Source organism: Microcebus murinus, chromosome 23 (genome assembly GCF_040939455.1).
Source record: "Microcebus murinus isolate Inina chromosome 23, M.murinus_Inina_mat1.0, whole genome shotgun sequence".
NCBI classification, from domain to species: Eukaryota; Metazoa; Chordata; class Mammalia; order Primates; family Cheirogaleidae; genus Microcebus; species Microcebus murinus.
Genome location: NC_134126.1, coordinates 28,950,430 through 28,969,623, shown reverse-complemented (window position 1 = coordinate 28,969,623; position 19,194 = coordinate 28,950,430). Strand labels below are relative to the sequence as shown.

The 19,194-nt window shown below is 49.4% G+C and overlaps 1 non-coding gene across 1 annotated transcript; it reads left to right on the top strand.

The window, feature by feature from the left end:
- Positions 1 to 18,554: 18,554 nt before the first annotated feature.
- LOC142864033 (small nucleolar RNA SNORA3/SNORA45 family) lies at positions 18,555 to 18,685 on the top strand. Its single transcript, XR_012914629.1, has one exon. It is a non-coding gene; the product is annotated as a small nucleolar RNA SNORA3/SNORA45 family (small nucleolar RNA).
- Positions 18,686 to 19,194: the final 509 nt, after the last annotated feature.

Genomic DNA, 19,194 nt, shown 5'->3' with positions numbered 1-19,194 from the left:
TAGAGGACTGTGGGATTTTATTTTTATTTTGAAAGGACAGTTCTTTCGGAAGTAGGAAGGAGTGAAGACTGGAATTTGAGAAAGCATTTTTTTTTTTTTTCCTGAGCCTGCAGAAAGAGATAGAAGAGAATCTAGTTGGGTTCATTTGTGTGTTTTGTTTAAAAGAAGATTTAGCATCCTTCAAGGGAGTAGAGCTGTGGGAATAAAAGAGGTAGCGTTAAGTCTAAGGGGCGGTTTCTGATCAGGTGTGGCTTTGCTCGGTGATCAGCTGGTTTGGGGTTCCCATGGGGTGGGCACCTGGTGGCAGGAGCAGCTGGTGGCACTGTGCCTGTCACTCAGGGGTGAAGCGGCTCGGCACGCCCAGTTTCTGCAAGGAGGCCTACTTTGTGAGTCTGAACGTGTTTTCTAGAGTCGGAAAATAGACTCAGCTAGTATCTCAGTAGCAGGAGGAGTAAATGATTCATTTTAAAAGAACCTCCTTTCCACTCATCTCAGGCAGCCCCTCGTCCCTGCCCATGTTTCAGCCATAACCTACAGGGTTTAGGTTAAACTTAGCCGGCTCTGCGTGACCTATTATTATAAGTATTTTTTTTTTTTTTGATAGAGTCTCACTCTTGCCCAGGCCAGAGTGCCGTGGCATCAGCCTAGCTCACAGCAACCTCAAATTCCTGGGCTCAAGCGATCCTCCTGCCTCAGCTTCCTGAGTAGCTGGGACTACAGGCATGCGCCACCATGCCTGGCTAATTTTTTCTATATATATTTTTAGTTGACCAATTAATTTCTATTTTTTTTTTTTACTTAGAATTTTCTTAACCAGTTGCATGCAGATTAATTTTTTTTTTTTTTTTACTAATTTCTATTTTTAGTAGAGACAGGGTCTTGCTCTTGCTCAGACTGGTCTCAAACTCCTGACCTTGAGCAATCCTCCTGCCTCGGCCTCCCAGCATGCTAGGATTACAGGTGTGAGCCACTGTGCCCGGCCAGCATTTTAATTTTTTTAATTTCCCACCCTATTTTAATTTTTAATTTATTTTTAAAAATGAAGGCTTGAGTTTTTCACCATGAGATGGGATGGGATGGCTCAGGGGCAGGGGACTGGAACCTTTCAAGTTCCTTCCAGCTCTGTGTTTTTTATTTTTTTCCTAGTTTTTCCCACCCTGCACTCTCAGGTGTTTCAAAAGCAGGATTTTGTGCAGGATCAGCTTCAAAGAGGAACCCTAGAGAAAGGTCCTATCTTTGAATAAACACATCTGTGTCCATCTGTGCCTTGCTGATTGAGACAGGAAAACGGATGAAAGTGGACGAGGACACCTCCTTCGGGAAATTTGGGCTCCCCACACTGGCCAGAGAAATGCCAGTCTCCTCTCAGAGTAAGCCACCATACAGCACAGCAGCCCTACTGCCCTCCCTCCCGGGAATGCAACTCACAAATGTCGGTTGCTATGGATACAGGCAACTGAGGCTCCCTTGGGGTGGAGGCGGAGGTGGAGGCTGCTTGTGGCAGTGATGCGGGCCTGGTGTCTAGGAGTTCCATCGTGGGGGCAGGGCCAGCTTTGCCTGAGCCGCGGAGACCCCAGGTGGGCTGGCTGGTGCTGCATCTGTCGAGCCACGCCTGGGGGTGTGTGCACCTGAGCAGGGCCACGCCTGTGCAGAGCCATTGTGCATTAAGTGGCAGGAGGGCGCAGTTCAGGGTAGGGAGGCCTGTCTATTGGTGACGGGTGTGTAGTTTTCTGATTTTAGAGCCTGCCAGGCTAATGCTAGCAGTCCCTCAGCTCCAAGAGCTGATTTTGGGATTGGAGGCACTACTGAGTCTGGCTTTATTGTGAGTGAGGCCCTGTCCTGAAGGCTGAGGGGAAGGTATCAAAAGGCAGGGGACACATAGTTTGTGCCATCAGGGAGCTCCTGGTGTGAGAGGAGAGGCGCAGCCCCTGCCCTCAAGTTCCCCCTCTCATGGGGAAATCAGAGCCACCTGAAGGACACAGGACAGTAGACAAAAGACAGAGGAGGAAAAAACCATCACTTCCTCATTTCTGATAAAGATTCTTTGCTTGACCAAGCTTCAGCCAGGCTCTTGAATCTTCTGCTGGGCCCACCTGGGCACTTCCTTGTAAAATCCAGTGTTAGCAAGAGCCCTGCTAAGTCAGCTGCTTAGCAAGAACCCCCACCCTCGACATCTGAGCATCCTCGGGGATCTGATCAGGTCCCTGTCCTCCACCGTCCCCCAGGTCATGTCTGACCCCCACCCCGGCCTGTTGTCAGCAAGACCCTGTTAGGTGGGTTCAGCCAGAATCCCCCTCACCCCTGCTGCTTCCTCTTAGTAATTTCCATCCAGTGCCCCCAGCCCTGCTCCTTGGCTATCACTTGCCACCTGCCCATACTGTACTGGGAGTTGAGCCCAGTCCAGTCTCCTCCCCCACTGCCAAATCCCAGTCCAGCGGTCTCTGTACCCATCTCGATGGGCCAGAATGAAGTCAGCCTTACCATCTTTAATAAGTGGAGTTGGTGAGTTTTCTCTGTAACATTTCAACACTCCCACCCCCACCCCTGGCCTCTCTTCATGTTTCACATAAAATCAGACTCGTCTCTGCGGCCTGTGGCACGCAGGGTCCTGTATGGCCTGGGCTTTCCCCCCTTCCGGGCTACCCCTGCCTCCTACTGCTCTTCCCCACCCTTTCCCTGCTCTGCGTGGCTGGTCTGTGGGCTTTTCCCAATACCCCAGCTGGCTGCAGCCTCGCCGGAGCTGTTCCTCATCACTTCCTGGCTCTCTCCTTCACTTTTTGTTCTGGTTTCTGCTTTGGTATCATTTCCTAACCCCGCAATGTAAACCCGGCCCTTCTTCCCTCCCGCACTCCTTATTTCTCCTCTTGCTCTGCTCCCCGTTCCTGTGCATCACTTCCCACGACCTGCACCTGTATATGGATTGTTTACGGTTCCACAGCCCGCCTGCCCCACTGGCAGTGCTGGGACAATGTCTTGTTTACCCCTGAACCCCACAGCCAAGGGCATTGCCCAGCACACGTGAGGCGCTCAGCAAATATTTGGTGAATGAGTAGACAAAACTCTGTAGCTCAGTCTCTCATTGAATTCTGGGAGAAAGTTTACAATGTGCTTTTGTATTGCTTTTGTTATAAGGACAAAACTTCTCGCTTGCAATTCTCATTTGCGATTGAAAGATATTTTTTATAAAAGTAGATTTTGGTCTCTTAGGATATTCTCTCTCTCACTGGGGCATATAGATCCCTGGGGAGGTGTCTCGCTATGCTCATAGGAGTTTGGAGATTTTTTCCTTTGGAATATGTCTCCGTATTAGTTGAGTTTGGGAAACCTGGGTGTAGCTGTTGGAAATCAAGTGCCTAAGGGTTAGCTAGCAGTCGGGTGCGTTGGAGGTGGTCTCCAGAGGACTTTCTGGAAAGCAGATCTTGAACAGTAGTTGGAAGGAAGCGTGGGTGCCAGTACAAGGTAGAAGAGCACTGGGCGACTTGCACTGAGGGCCTGGTTTATGGGAATACTGAGAAGCCACCTGGGACCAGCCCTTATGGGCCAGGGAGTGCACAGCTGCCTGGCTGAGGTGGAGTCTGACTTGAATAGAACAAGGTGAAGCCCTTAAGTCGAGGGTGCTTCATGCCCCGAGAGCTTGAGTTTGAGTGACAGCTGCACGGGGCTGGGACTACACTGGAGCGGTGACCCATAAACTCTGCTTTCTGGCCCCTTCCCCATCACTTACGTCTCACTGGAGTCACGTTGGTGTAATGGCCCTCCAGGGAGCACCGGCCCCCCTCCCGTGTGGCGTGCGCAGCTGGAGCGTGGAGTCCGTGTGCGCGGGAGTCAGCTGGCAGGTGGAAGATGACCTTGCCCTCGGGAAGATGGTCCCGGCCCACCAGCTTGCAGCCCTTTGTTTCACTGGGAACCAACCAGGCCAGAGGTCAGCAGTTCTCTTGGAAGACTGTCAGAGCTTGCCTGTGGCCGAGGGGGAGCAGGGTCGGATTCCCAGGGAGTGGGCGGGGATGAGGTCCTATCGCCCCATCAGCTCTGCGCTGTCTGCAGCCCGGCTGCTGCCAGCGGCGTGTGATTGGCAAGGCGGCCTCCACAGCCTGGCCACGGGGCTGCAGACCTGAGCAGCTGGGGGCCCTTTACGGGCCGCGCGGTGACCTCCTTGTTGTAGGGAAGAGGTGCTGAGGTCCAGAGAGTTACTGGAAGATCTGGGACCCAAATCTGGGTGTCCTGACACCTGGCTTGGGGCGCTTTCTGCCGTCTCCTGGGTCAGGACAGGGAGCCCAGGTGGGCAATGAAATACGGGCAACTGCACCTGAGCATGTCATTCTCCTCCTCTGCGTCTCACTCAGGAGTGTTCAGGTCAAGGTTGGGAGGTGGAAATAACTGCATCCTGCTCTCTGCTGGAGTGACAGTCATTCTCCTTGGACACGTGGCTGTGATGTGGCTTCCTCACCCTGTCAGGGCCTTGGGTGCTTTCAAAGGGATAGAAGGCTTAAGCTTCAGGCAGGACTGCGTTTTGGGGACTTTCAGGCCTGAGGGTGGTTGTGTGCAGGGCACCCCATAAGGAGAGGCAGCCGGGCTTTGAGGGGGAGGGGTCTGCGCCACTCAAGCTCCGCCCCTTTCTGCCAGCCTCCTTTTCCTCCACGTCCTGGATCTTCAAGGCCAGAGGTCTCCTTGGAGGTTCCTAAGATCACACCCTTTCTTTTTGTCCCTTTCCCCTTGGAGGTCAGGAAGGGAGGTGGGAGGACGGGGCTGGGATGGGGAACAGCTGAAGTGGAAGGTGAGTTGAGGGTGGTGCTCTAACGTCTTAACTCCGGGAGGAAGTGAGGTCTAATTATCAAGAGCTCTGCTTTTGGAGCCCTTCCTCTTGACCTTGAGTAGGCTACTTAACCTTTATGAGTTTCAGTTTGAAAAGTGGAGTTTCATAGCACCTTGCTGCACTGTTCTGGGGGTTAACTGAGATAACGCGTGTCAGTAGACCACATGCCCGCGTGCCTGGCACACAGTGGGCACACCTGGTAATGCCAGCACCATTGTCATCACCACGTGACAGCCGAGTGCCTACACTGTGCCCACTGCTATGCTGGGTTCTCTGGGAAATAAAGAGATTTCCACACTTCAGCCGGGCAGAAGCTCTGCGTGGCCAGTAGCCCGGGAAAAGAGCCCTTCACCTTCGCCCTCCCCTCCGCCCTGGCGGTGGGGGCTCAGTCCGATGGGCACCTCCTTCCCGAAGATCAGAACGTCGTGTGGCTAAATAGAGAAGGAATCTTCCACCCTCTTCGTTCTCACTGGACCCGGTGGGATGCTAGAAATATTTTTCAACCCACCAACAGAGAAAGAACTGACCAGGGCTGGTGCCAAAATAATTCAGTACATTCAAAAGCGTCTTTTGTTTGGAGAAGGCGCCTGGGCTGGGAGCCGCCTCTTCTGATTTGACATCACAGCCCGGTGGGTGGAGCCTTCCGCTGTCCTGTCCCCACTCCCTGGGTCACAGGGAGTTAGACCTAGTTAGGGTTCTTTAGGAGAGTTAATTTCTGGTTCCACTCTTGAGTTCTGTCACCTTAGGCAGATTCTTCAGCCCCCCTGGCCTTAGAAGCTTCAACTGTGAAAAGATGAGATAGTTCCACTCCCTTTGAAGGGTCAGTTCTTGTTCCCCAAGAACTTTCAGCCTCAGGTCTGAGCTTTGATGGGGAGAGCATTGTCTGTTTCCAGAGGGGCACTCTGCAGTGTCAAACGTGCAACTCTGTCATTATCCAAAACGGGTTTGAGCCATGCTTTGGAAGTCGCCTTTGAGCCTGCAGCACTTTCTTTGAAAACCCTCAATGATGGGTGGTTTTCTTTCTTTTAGAGCGAATTTGATTTCTGGAAGCAGCCTAATCAGGACAGTAAGTCTAGGATCAAGCTGAATGAAGACACTTTTAGTTCTAAACAAATGGAGCTGATTTTGTTCAGCTTCTAGACTGACTCAGCAGTCAGTTCCCAGTTAAAATTTCAAAAATGTTCTGAGCAAGAACTTCATCACTAGAACAATGGGTGGTAGGTGTTACAGCTTTTGAGGACAGCAGTCATTGGGATATGTTAATTTTGGTTTTTAAAAAATTAATTTGCTGGGCCAGGCGTGGTGGCTCACGCCTATACCCCTGGCACTCTGGCAGGTGGAGGTAGGAAGATTGCTTGAGCTTGGGAGTTCGAGACCAGCTTGAGCAAATGTGAGATACCATCTCTACTAAAAATAGAAAAATTATGCCGGTGCCTAGTGTGAACCTGTAGTCCCAGCTACTGGGAGGCCGAGGCAGGAGGATCTCTTGAGCCCAGGAGTTTGAGGTTGCTGAGAGCTATGATGAAGCCACTCCACACTACCTGGGGTGACAGAGTGGGACTCTGTCTCAAAAAAAAAAAAAAAAAAAAAAACACAATTAATTTGCTACTTTGTATTTATACCTCATTAAAAAAAATCAATTATCCTCTTTATTCGTATTCATCTTGGAATGCATTTTTTTATGTGTTTGGATGCTTGTGCTTTTATTTATTATTTCCTTAAAAATGTGGCTTACCCAGATCATTATTAGTTATAAAAACATTAGAATGTCCTGTCTCAGTGGTTCTCAAACCCATCTCAGCTTGTTCAAACCCAGATTGCTGTGTCCACACGCAGAGTTTCTGATTCAGTAATTCTGAGGAAGGGGTCAACAGTTTGCTTTGCTTTGCTTTTTTTTGAGATGGGGTCTTGCTGTCACCCAGGCTGGAGTGTAGTTCACTGCAACCTCCAACTCGTAGACTCAAGCAGTCCTCCTGCCTCAGCCTCCCAAAGTGCTAGAATTAGAGGCTGTTTCCAGGCGCTGCCCCAGGTCTACATTTTAAGGACCCTGGGCCTAGCTGAAAAGGGGCGTTGGTCGTCTAATCCAACCCCTTGTACAGATGGGTAAAATGAGGCCCCGGAAGAAGCAACTTCCTTGTCTAGTGTTATATAACTAGTTAGTGACAAAGCTAGACTAGAACCCAGGGATACTATATACCCATTCTGGTGCTGCTTTTTTTTTTTTATTTATTTAACTTTTTTATTTTTTTATTTTTATTTCAGAATATTATGGGGGTACAATCGTTAAGCTTACATACATTGCCCTTCCCCCCTTGGGGCAGAGCTTCAAATGTGTCCACCCCCCAGACGGTGCACATCACACTCGCTATGTGTCATTCTAGCACTTCTTAAATGGCATTTCTTGGAGACGAGTTCACGTACTACCTACGCGACTCTAGGTTTGTAAGATGTCGCAGGACCTTCTCAATTTCAAATAATCTGGCCTGCTACTATCCCCTTTGGTACCACTGTGTCATGATTTTTATTTCACCACAGGAAAAGCTTGTGTTTGATTTGCTTTTTTTAAAAAAAATTGTGGTAAAATACACATCATATAAAATTTACCTTTGTAATCATTTTAAGTGTACATTTTTATGGCATTAAGTACATTTACCTTGTTGTGCACATTTGCGTTGCCACCATCCATCTCCAGAACTTTCTCATCTTCCCCAAACTGGAACTCTACCCATTACACTGTAACTCCCTCTCCCCTCCTCCCCCCAGCCCCTGGTGGCTGTCATTCTATTTTCTGTCTCTGTGAATTTGACTCCTTTAGGGTCTTCCTATGAGTGAAATCACAGTGCTTGTCCTTTTGTGACTGGCTTTCTCACTTAGCGTGTCTTCGGGGTTCATGCATGTTGCAGCACGTGTCAGAATTTCCTTCTTTTTAAGGCTGAGCACTAGTCCTTCGTATGTGCGTGCCACGTTTTGTTTATCCGTTCATCCGTCAGTGGACATTTGGGTCGTTTCCACCTTTTGGCTGTCGGGAATGATGCTGCTAGGAATGCGGGTGTACCGGTATCTCTTCAAAGTCCCTGCTTTCTCCGTTCTTTTGGTTGTACACCTGGAAATGGAATCGCTGGATGACACGGTAATTCTAGGTGTAATTTTTTTTGCGGAAACTAATTTGCTTTTCATCCTGGGAGCTCGAGGCTGGAAATTCGGACCTGCTGTTAACTAGTGAGTGGGTAAACAGAGCCTGACCTTTGCTGCTCTCTCCCATCTGGCGGTAATGTTGGAAGGTGAATCGCTGCCCTCAGGCCTTGCGATGAAGCGACCCTATTACTCACAGTTCACCCTATTACTCACAGTTCACCCTATTACTCACAGTTCGCTACCAGAGGCTGCAAATGGTCTCTTGGGTTTTCTCTCTTCTACCCCTTGGCTCTCTTTTGATTTCCCTGTCACCGGCCTCCGTTCATGTCTGTCTGCCTCTCTGCCTTGGGCAGCTCTCTGTTTGCGCCCTGCCCACCAAGTCTAGCCAGCCCCCAAGGACTCCCGCTGCGGTACGCGGTGAAGTCTGGACCCCGGGGGTCCAACCTCATCACACCTGCCAAAAGACAGAAAACCTCAGCAGTTTTGATTTAAAGATCACGTTGGCCTTTGTCTGTGATTCTAGAATCATGTAGCACCTCATTCCATAAAGTAGGACATGTTCCCACGAGCTGGGCGGGAAGGGGCTGAAGAAGGCAGACGCTGGGAACAGAAAGCGGATTTCTCATTTCAAAGTTACTGTCCTTACGGGGTTAAAAGAGAGAGGGGACTTCCTCGTTACACCGACTCAGGTCGACTGGAGTCTTCTGGGTTTTGCAGAACTGTCCCATTTCGAAGTTCGGTTTGATCCCGTGGCACTTAGCACAAGTAACTTCCCACAAACCCTGACAGGTCAGCCCTTAAATTCTCCAGATGGAATGGGACTAATCTGCGGGGCAGCGTGCCAGGCGGTGGGGTGGGAAGACGTCACATGTGGTAGAGATTAAAAAATACAGAATTAATGAATGAGTATGACAAGAGGAAGATAAGGCTGTCGGGCAGGGTTCTAGGGCTGGGCATTTAATAAGAAATAACTGATTCTGTGGATTGGTTTTCACTACAACCCGACAGTCCCTGGGACTACGCCACCTCCAGGGCCCCTCCTGCTGCGCTGGAATGGGGGGGCTTGTGGCGATCTGCCTGCTGCTTCGGCTCGAGTGCCGTGTGCGAGTCGCAGCACGTGTCTTCCTTGGGGTCCACGCTCGTTGGGATGTGGGTGCCGTGGGATACGGGGGAGTGACTCTCGGAGACAGCAGTGTGGGGGGCTAAAGGGGAAAGGGACCAGGCTCTGGATTTGTCAACTCGAGATTCCAGCCTCAGTCTGCAGAAACCCAAATATCGTTTCAGCTGACTCCAGGGGACACTACGAAAAACTCCAAAATTATTATGTTTTTTAAGTGTAAGGAAAATGAAGACTACACTGCATTCTCTTCCTGGGTGATTTACAAGACCTTCCTGTCAAGGAAGTCAAACCAGGAGCCGAGGAGTGTGGAACCCTCATGAGGGTTGTATCAGCATCACTGTGTCACCTTTCCCAGGATCCGTTAACCGAATGGAGAGTTATTTTGAAAAAATGTTTTCAAGGCAGCATAATATTCAGCATAAACAAGCAGCATAATATTCAAAGCGCCCAATATTCGTGTCATCAAAAATTACTCTCTTGGTCCAGGGCAAGTGCTCCATTATCCTGGTTAACAGAGAGGAAAAGGGAAGCAGGGGTAGTAATTAATGCGCAGAATTCCTGCTGGGTCGAAACAGTGTCCCGATGGTGGTGTGTGACAACCGATGACACCTTTCTGGGTGGCTTTAGGGTTTGCGGTTCACTTTTACCCGCATTGTCTCCACCTATTGGTAAATGTCTTCTCAGATCAAGGACTCCGAGTTTCTCTTCCTCCGGGCCATTGTCCCCTGCAAGAGGCGTCCCAGACATCGCCCCCAGTGTCTGTGACCCTTGTTTCCTCTCCTCAGGTTAGAAACGAGGCTTCTAAGAGATCCTGGATCCCAGAAACAATCAGGGAAGGCAAATGTCCGGGGTGGTAATGGGTGACATTTATCGGTGGCTGGGAGCTGTCATCGGGTCTTCAGGGCACAAATTTGTAGAATTAACGTCAGTACTTGCTGCCGCTGCTTGTAAGGAGAGTACACCTCATCCCAGCACCGGGCTTCTGCTTCAGAGGCTAATCCCCCTCCGGCAGCGACTTCCCTTTCCCGCTGATTAGTAGGTGAAACCGAGACCACGTTTATTTCCTCAAGGCTGTAAGGGGGTCAGCAGATGAGACAGACAAGTCTTTGCAGGCCACCCCCCCCCCCCGCCCCCGGTCCCTGAGAGCTGCCCTGATGCATCTGCGGAGGGGAGGCGCAGGGCGCAGAGCACGCTGGCTGACTTGTCTGGTGGGAGACCTTCGGGAAGAGCTATGCATCCTTTTCAGTCCCCCGAGATGGAGGCCGTGAGATGCCCCCTTGGTGACACCCGTCCCTTCTTCCCTCCATTCTTCCAGCTCACACTTGCATAGCCCGTGCTCACACTGCAGCAGCCGAGGGGCCAGAGCCGTGTGCGACCTGGCGTGTGCCTTCCCAGAGCCCCCAAACCAGACTGCTCTGCACGGAAATCTTAGGCAGCAAAACAGGGCAGGCCAGGGGGGCAGCCAACCCCATCATTTTGTAGGTGGATAAAGTCAGCGTGTGAAACTCAAGCCCTTGCTCCCAAACTAGGTATGAAGACAAGTCAGGAGACAGGGAGAAGGGGGGAAGCACTTTAAGTAGCGCAAGTAAAGGTAATTGAGAAAAACAACGCCTGTGTCCTTGGAAAGCAGGGGGCACTTTATTAAGGGGACATGGTAGGGAGAGTGACAGTGGCACGGGTCTCCTGGTGCCTGCCTGGTGGACTGGTGCCCGGCTAGTGAGACAGGCCTTCTGGGGCAAGGATAGTGGGATGGGCAGAGAAGGTGTGACTGCAGTTGCCAGGAATTTGGGTCTCTATTGGAGTGGCTAGACGTAAGGTCGCCTGACTTTGTATCTGAGGGCAGAACCTCAAGATCTCTTCCCTGGGAGGGTCCTAAGGTGCTTGACATCTTGGCCTGGAGCCTCTAGAAAGCAGAGCCTCAGGCCAAGGCGTATGAGCTTCAGCTTTATCAAGGAGTATGATCCCTGACAGCAGGAGCGAAGGAAAGGCGAGAGAGGCCGGGGACAGGTGAGCCCAGGTGAGAAGGGACAGCTCGTGGTATCAAGCCCAGACATCGGCCCAGGCTTCCAGGACTGTAAATGGACTGTCCCTCGGGACAGCCCACCAGGACAAGAAGGGCCACCCTTTCCCGTTGGTCAGAGGTTCGTCCCACGGGACACTAGCTCCTCTGCGTTTCTGGTGGTTCATGCCTGGGCTCCCGGAACAGGCCCTTCTTTGACCTTTGCTGAGTTAGCTTCACCCTTCGTTACCTGCTCCAAATAGACCCCTATGACTCTCATGACTTTCAGTAATAAGCCACCCCAAAATTTAGCAGTTTAAAACAACCATTTTATTTATTTATAATTCTCTGAGCCCAATTTAAACTGGGCTCAGTTGGGAAGTTCTTCTGATGGTGACATTAGGAGTCACTCTCGTAGCTACAGTCATCTGGTGGCCCAAACGTGGCCGGACGATCTGAGACAGCCTCGCGTACCTGGCAGGTGCTGCTGTCAGCTGGTGGATCTAGGCTCTGCTGTCCCATGCGGTGGCCACTAGCCACCGTATGTGACTATCGAGCACTTGAAAGGCGCCCAGCCCAAATTGAGATGTGCTGTGAACGTAAACTACACACCGGATCTTTTTTTTTTTTTTTTTTTTTGAGACAGAGTCTCACTTTGTTGCCCAGGCTAGAGTGAGTGCCGTGGCGTCAGCCTGGCTCACAGCAACCTCAGACTCCTGGGCTCAGCGATCCTCCTGCCTCAGCCTCCCGAGTAGCTGGGACTACAGGCATGCGCCACCATGCCCGGCTAATTTTTTGTATATATATTTTTAGTTGGTCAATTAATTTCTTTCTATTTTTGGTAGAGACGGGGTCTCGATCAGGCTGGTTTCGAACTCCCGACCTTGAGCAATCCGCCCGCCTCGGCCTCCCAAAGTGCTAGGATTACAGGCGTGAGCCACCGCGCCCGGCCTACACACCAGATCTTGAAGACTCAATAACTATGTCTAATGCAAACGCCCTCGTGAATCATTTTTATATGCCGATCGCAAGTCGATCATATTTTGAATTTGGGTTAAATCAAATATATCACCAAAGCTGATGTCACCTGTTTCCTTTTCAGTCTTTAATATGACTACTAGAGAATCTTAAATTACATTTGTGTGATTTTTTTTCCAAAACTTCCCCCTGAGATTCTCCAGGGGTGGGGGCTGGGATTGTGGAGACTAAGGACGTCGTTTGAGCAAGACCCTGGGACGTGCCCGTGTTGGGAGTGCAGCAGGGAAAGCAAGCAGAACCTTGGAGGAAGGCCGAGAGGTGACCCGGCAACGGGGCCTCGTGCTCCACAATTGCTGAAGGAAAGCACGGAGGGAGATTCCACAGTGGGCCGTGTGCTGTTCGTCTTTTTATTCCCCAAAGGAGTCTCTCTGTGCTTTCGGTACAGCCGAGCAGAGGATGTGTGCGTCCTTCCTCACTGCCTGTATTCGTTCACTCCCTGATGTTTTGCTGATTGACAATGTGGCTGCAGTGACCATGACAGTGGGCAGTCGGGATTTCAGCTTACAAAGATGGACTTTAAGATGTGGGCTCCAGAGATGTGTCGCCTGTGAACGGGAACATGCGACCTATTCATTTGGCTTTAGACGTTGACTTCATGGCAATATCTCTGATTGATAGTGTTCCCTGGGGCACTGTTTAAATGCCACATCGTTACTTTTCAGTGCTATATTTTCAATATAGCACTGTACTTATAGAGTACTGGTACAATATACCAGTACTTACAGATGTCCTCATTTTTTTAAGTACTTAAGACCCCATGTTTGAATTTGAGCCTCTATTAATACGTTTCCAGCCTCCTTTATGTGAATGACCCCATAATCATCTTATTGGAAGATACAGGATCTTCTGTGACGGGTGTCCTCTCTGGGTTTCCACTTCCTTCCCTAATCTGTGGGAGGTTGAGAATGAAGGGAATGGGTTCTGCAAACGGGATAGGTGCCTAATCTATTGGTTTCCCGAGATTATTTTGTTTAGAAGCTTCTGGACTGCAAACAGCTCTGCCCACTCTCTGGCCTGAAAGAGAGAGCACGGAGTGGGCCAGAAGGAACACTATGGAGGGAGGAAGCGGGCTGGGGGTCATCAGAAGAGCTGAACGCTGAGAACTCGGGTGCGCCGCCTGAAAAGTTGCCCAGTGGGAAGGGGAACATTGCAGCCCCCGCCCGCGGCTGCTGCTCGTTGGGTTTGGTGACTGTGTTCTGAGTAGCATTTAGACTGGCATTTAGACTGGCCTAGAATGTGAATTCTTGCAGGGGAGGCAGCCAGCACAATCCTGCTTTGTTCCAGTTCTTTGAGGACTAAGGAAATAATTTTTAAAACAATAACCCTCCTTCCTGGGCTGTCGCTTGTTTGTTTGCTCTGAGGACTGCTCAGTAACTCTTTGGTCCCTGTTGTTTGTGTTTAAACTCTGTGTCCCTAACCACAAGTAGGAATTGGTAAAAGAGTGAGTTTGGGTTTATGTGAAGGGCTGGTGCTGATCGATGCATATCGTACACTCATAAAGGGCCGTGGGCCAGGGTCTCGCATTCCTTTGTTCCTTTAGTCATTCATTCATCAAACACGTTCCGGGCCTCGGTTTTGTGTCCAGGACCATTCCAGGAACTATTCAAGGTAGAAAAGAGGTAAAAGACATGGTTCTTGCCTCAAGAAGCTAGCATCGGTATATAATAAAATTATTATTAATGGCAGCTGATACTGCTTGTTGAATTCCTTTTACTCTGACCAGAAGCCAAGCTAGAGACATTGTAGATATCGGTCGGTGTCGTCATCAAACATTTCTCGAGTCTCAGCCAGGTGCTCTGCTAGGGGCTGGGATCGGGCAAAGAAGAGTGAGGGGCGCGAGTCTGGCAGGGCAGGCAGATGGCATTAAATGAGGAGTGACGGGTGTGCAAGGGAGCCCTGGCACTCCCACGGGCTCTCCTTCCAGCAGCACCCGATCACCTGGAGTGTGCTGGAGATCCCGAGCACGGGGCCCCACCCAGACGCGCCGAATGGGAACGTGCCGCTTTGTGAGGTCACAGGATGAGTCATTCGTGTGCGCATCAAAGTCGGCGAGCAGACTGGGCTTTAGCTTGGTCTAGGCGAGGGCGTCCGGGAAGGCCTCTTTGCAAGGAAGCGACTTCTCAGCCGAGACGGGATGCATGAGCCGGGCGAGACGCGGCAGGCGGAGGGTGGAGTGGAGCGAACTCCAGGCAGCCTGCGGGCGGGCGGGGACCGTGAAGTCCGGTGCCTCCAGAGCAGAGGCAGGGCCAGCTGGAGGAAGGCCTGGGAACCGGGGGAAAGAATTTAGATCCAGGGATGTCGGCAAGGGGAAGAGAAATACTGTCCCCAATTTATAGATGAGGAAACCGAAGCTCAGACAGGCTGTGTAATTTGCCCAAGGTCCCGCAGCTAGAACTCACTGGTAAGAGCTGGGGATCTTGCTGGTTCTCTAACTCTAAAGCCCATTTTCTGAATCCCTACATCGAGGTCTTTAAGAAGACCGACTATCCACATGCTATGATTTTTTTCAATACATTTCTGCATTATTTAGGATTGGAGGAATCCTATGATAAAATGCCTTAAATGAAACAAGATGATTAAATTTGGAATAAAATAATAAAACCCACGAACCAAGAGGCGATACGAGTTCCGTTTGAGCACAGATTTTCCCCAATAAGTTTCTTAGGAGACATGGTATGAAAGGAGACACTCTAAGTTATGTAGATAGCTCTTATTATCTGAAAAAATAAAGTAGTCTTCTCTCCCAGGGAGAGCCTTTTCATTTTTCCTGCCACGGAGCTGTAAGAGGATTAATTGTGAGGGCAGAGCACTGCGTTGCTCATCCAGGGCCGCTAAGCCAGCCCCGCGCCCTGTCCCGCTGGTGCGGGCGGCAGTGCTTGTGGGGCCAGGAGGGGTAGAGAGTCGCGGCAGGGAGGGGCAGGGCCAGCTGCGCTGCACGGCCAAGGCCCGTGGCACCAACAGGAATCACACGAGCCGGTTCCTGCCTCAGGAGAACAGCCGTGCCTTCCAGCTGATATTCCAGAGCACTGTCTGCGTGGCACGCGGTGTATTTGTCTGCCCTTGGCGAAAATGGAACCCTTCCTTCCCAACACCTCCCCTGGCAATGGGGAGTCTAAGGAGTTTTCTTGTAAAGGGAAGAGAAATAGGGCAGTGGCCTGAGGGGAGGGTGGGGGCCAGGGAAGGCTCTTTAGGTTGGGGTGCATCTGAGCATGTGTATAAAGGAAGAAAAGAGACAGAACGTATAGAATGAAAGAGGCGTAGGCCGGGCGTGGTGGCTCGAGCCTGTAATCCTAGCACTCTGGGAGGCCGAGGTGGGCGGATTGCTCGAGGTCAGAGGTTGAGACCAGCCTGAGCAAGAGCGAGACCCGATCTCTACTAAAAATAGAAAGAAATTAATTGGCCAACTAATATAGAGAAAATTAGCCGGGCATGGTGGCGCATGCCTGTAGTCCCAGCTACTCGGGAGGCTGAGGCAGGAGGATTGCTTGAGCCCAGGAGTTGGAGGTTGCTGTGAGCTAGGCTGATGCCACAGCACTCACTCTAGCCTGGGCAACAAAGCGAGACTCTGTCTCAAAAAAAAAAAAAAAAAAGAGGCATAATACACATACCAGCTAATGTGTGGACCTTATTTGGATTCTGATTCCAACAAACAGCAAAAAAAATAAGACATTTATGAGACAGTTGGAAATTTGGACACTGGATACATGTCCAAATGACTAATTTTGGAGGTGTGATGATGTTGAGGTTATGTTTTCTAAAGGGCCATTGTTATTTAGACGTAGATGCTGAAATAGCTACAGATGAAATTAGACAATGACATGGATTTGCTTCACAGTAATCCAGTGGAGGGGTGGGGGGAAGGGGGGCGTGTAGATCATGCGTCATTGGCTTTGGGTCTATAATTATTGACGTTGGCTGATGTGCCTACATGTAGAAGAGTCATGATACTTTTTCTACTTCTGTGATAAAAAATAAAGGAAAAAAGAAGAAGGTAGGAGATGTCGTAGGCTTCAGAGGAAAGGAATGCATGGCGGTCTGGGGGAATTCACGAGGGAGAGATGCAGCCGATTGTCAGATGCCATGAAGGGTCCGCTGGAGATTCGAGACCATGCATTTAAAGTGAGGCCAGACAGCACGGAGGTTATGTATTTCCCCAGCCGTGTCCAGCTGCACCTGCGTAGGCACAGAGTGGGTAGAGAGGCAGATTTAACCAGAGTTCTGGGTTTAGCCAACCAAATACAAGGAATTAAGAATACCATCCTCCCATGATACTGATAATGTCTTTGAGGACCACAGTGATGTCTTCGCTTCAGTGATTTCAGGCTGATTTAACTAGTTGGTCCCCAAAGTCCCTCCACAAATTTTGACCAAATTTAATGCTCTACCCCAGTACTTAAAAATGGCTTATTTGGTTGCATGAGCAAGGAGAAGGTGTTGGGGGAGGGGATTTCTTGCCAGGTCCTACTCACAGGGCTGGGAGCCAGTTGCTATGGCGTTCCTCCTTCAGCTTCCGTAGAGATGTGTCAGTTTATGAAACGTCTCTAGCTAGGTCATGTTGACCGGTACCAATTTGTCTCTGCTTCATGGTATATTTTAAAACAAAGATGCATTGAATATGCAAACTAAGTATAGCCAGTATGGTTTTCACACTTCTTTTTCCCTTGGGAATAATAACAATTTTCTAAGATAATCACAAAGGGGACTTTTAAAAGATAACCCTGTGTCATTCTCTCATCTTTGTGTCTTCACGAGGCCTTTCACCAGGTATTGATTGACCCATATATGGGTCATATATGTTGACCATGTTGCTGTATTGCTGTGTGACCCAGGTTTCAGCATGTCGTAAAGGACTCTGGAAGTGGGGGCAGCAAACCTGGGTTTGAGTTTTGGCTCTGCCACTCACTGGCTGAGAAACCCTGGGCAAGCTATTAATAACACCACTGGGCTTCAGATTTCTAAATCCTGTGACATCAGGATGGTACTGTTTCCTATACAGGGAGGTTGTAAGGATTAAAGGGATGGTTAGTGTAGGAATGGATGCCTGTTTTCACTTTCCTTCAGTGGTGCTTCCTTTTCTGAAAGATATGGCTGGGAAAGGATTAGAATGCAGGTAGCAATGTGACCTTAGACCTCTGGACGTCCCTGAGCTTCACTGACGTTGCTCATCTATCTGTGCATCCCTTTGCACGTGGCATGGAATGATGGCATTCAGTGAGAGGTTGCTGAGGTCCGTTTCGGCTTGGATAATCTAGAATTCCTTTGACCTATTGGAACAGTTGTTCTTGTATTTTTGGCCCTCAGGTGCACAGCATTGGATTAATCATAATCCTGGGGTTATGACTCACTCTCATCACGGGTCCATGCTTGTCCGGCATTTTGTCTTTCTCTTGCATTGCTGTTCCCTCCCTCCATTTCCCTTTCTGTCCCTCCCTCCCTTCCCATCTATCTATACATTTACTTATTTATTTATAATAAGTACCTGCAAACCTGCCACCCACAACAAAGCTAGGACCTTGATAATCAGCAAATATCTAATCTTATGTTTTTCCCACTGCCAGCACCCCCGAGCTTTCCTCCCTGCCTCCCCCACTGCCAGAAGTAATTATCATCTTTTTATCTTTTATTTTTTTAGTTTTTAATTGTGGTAAAACATGCAGAATGTTAAACTTACCATCTTAACCATTTTAAAGTACACAGTTCAGTGATATTAAGTATATTCACGTTGTGTGACCATCACCACCTTCCATCTGCAAAACTCTTTTCACCTTGCAAAATTGGAACTCTGTACCCATTAAACAACTCCAACATTCTCCCTTCCCTCCACCCCTAGCAACCTCTGTCTCTGTTCTACTTTCTTTCTTTCTTTTTATTTTGAGACACAGTCTCGCTTTGTTGCACAGGCTAGAGTGAGTGCCATGGTGTCAGCCTAGTTCACAGCAACCTCAAACTCCTGGGCTCATGCAATCCTCTTGCCTCAGCCTCCCAAGTAGCTGGGACTACAGGTGCTTGCCACCACGCCTAGCTAAGTTTTCTATTTTTAGTAGAGACGGCATCTCGCTCTTGCTCAGGCAGGTCTAGAACTCCTGAGCTCAAACCATCTTCCCGCCTCTGCCTCCCAGAGTGCTAGGGTTACAGGCATGAGACACCTCACCACGCTCTCTTCTAGGTTTTAACTTGACTCTTCATATGCCTCAAGGCTTTTTCCCCCCAAGTCAGGTTTATTGAGTTACAAATTACATAAAATGAATTTCACCTTTGTTGGATGTACAGTGCTATGTATTTTGCCAAACACATGCAGTGATGCAACCGCCAGCATAAGCAAGATACAGAACATTTCCCTCATTCCGAAAAGTTCTCATGTGCCCTTTTTTAGTTAATCCTTTCCCCTCAATCCCAGCCACTCACCTTGACTCTGTCCCTCGAGTTTGCATATTCTAGAATGTCATGTAGCCGAGGCTAAAGTCACATCTCGACACGGCTCTTGTCCTGGTGTGCTAGAGTCCTCGGAGAGAATCTGCTGGTCCTGATTCACTGGTGGGGGCTGTCAGTGTCCCCGCCAGTGCCTAGATCAGTAACACACCCTACCTGCAAACTCAAAAAAGAAGAGAATGTCATATAAGTGAAATCATCCAGTACATAGCCTTTTGAGACTGGCTTCTTTTGCTTAACATGATGCACGTGAGATGCCTCTACCTTGCTCCATGTATCAGTATGATCATTCTTTTCATCGCTGAATAGTATTCCACTGTATTATGTACAGCAGTTTATCTGCTCACCTGTTGACAGACATTTGGCTTGTTTCCAATTTTTGGCAATTATAAATAAACCTGTTACAAACATTCGCATGTCGGTTTTGGTAGGGATGCATATTTTCATTTCTCTTGGGTAAATACTAGGAGTGGGAATCCTGGGTCATTTGGTTAAGCGTATATGCAGCTTTCCAAGAAACGGGCAAAGTGCTTTCCAAAGTGGAGGTAACGTTTTTTATTCCCACCAGCAATATATACACCACCTTCCGGTTGCTCCACATCCTCGCTAGGACTTGGTCTTTTCAAGTTTTTTTGTTTGTTTTTATTGTGGTGTAGCTAT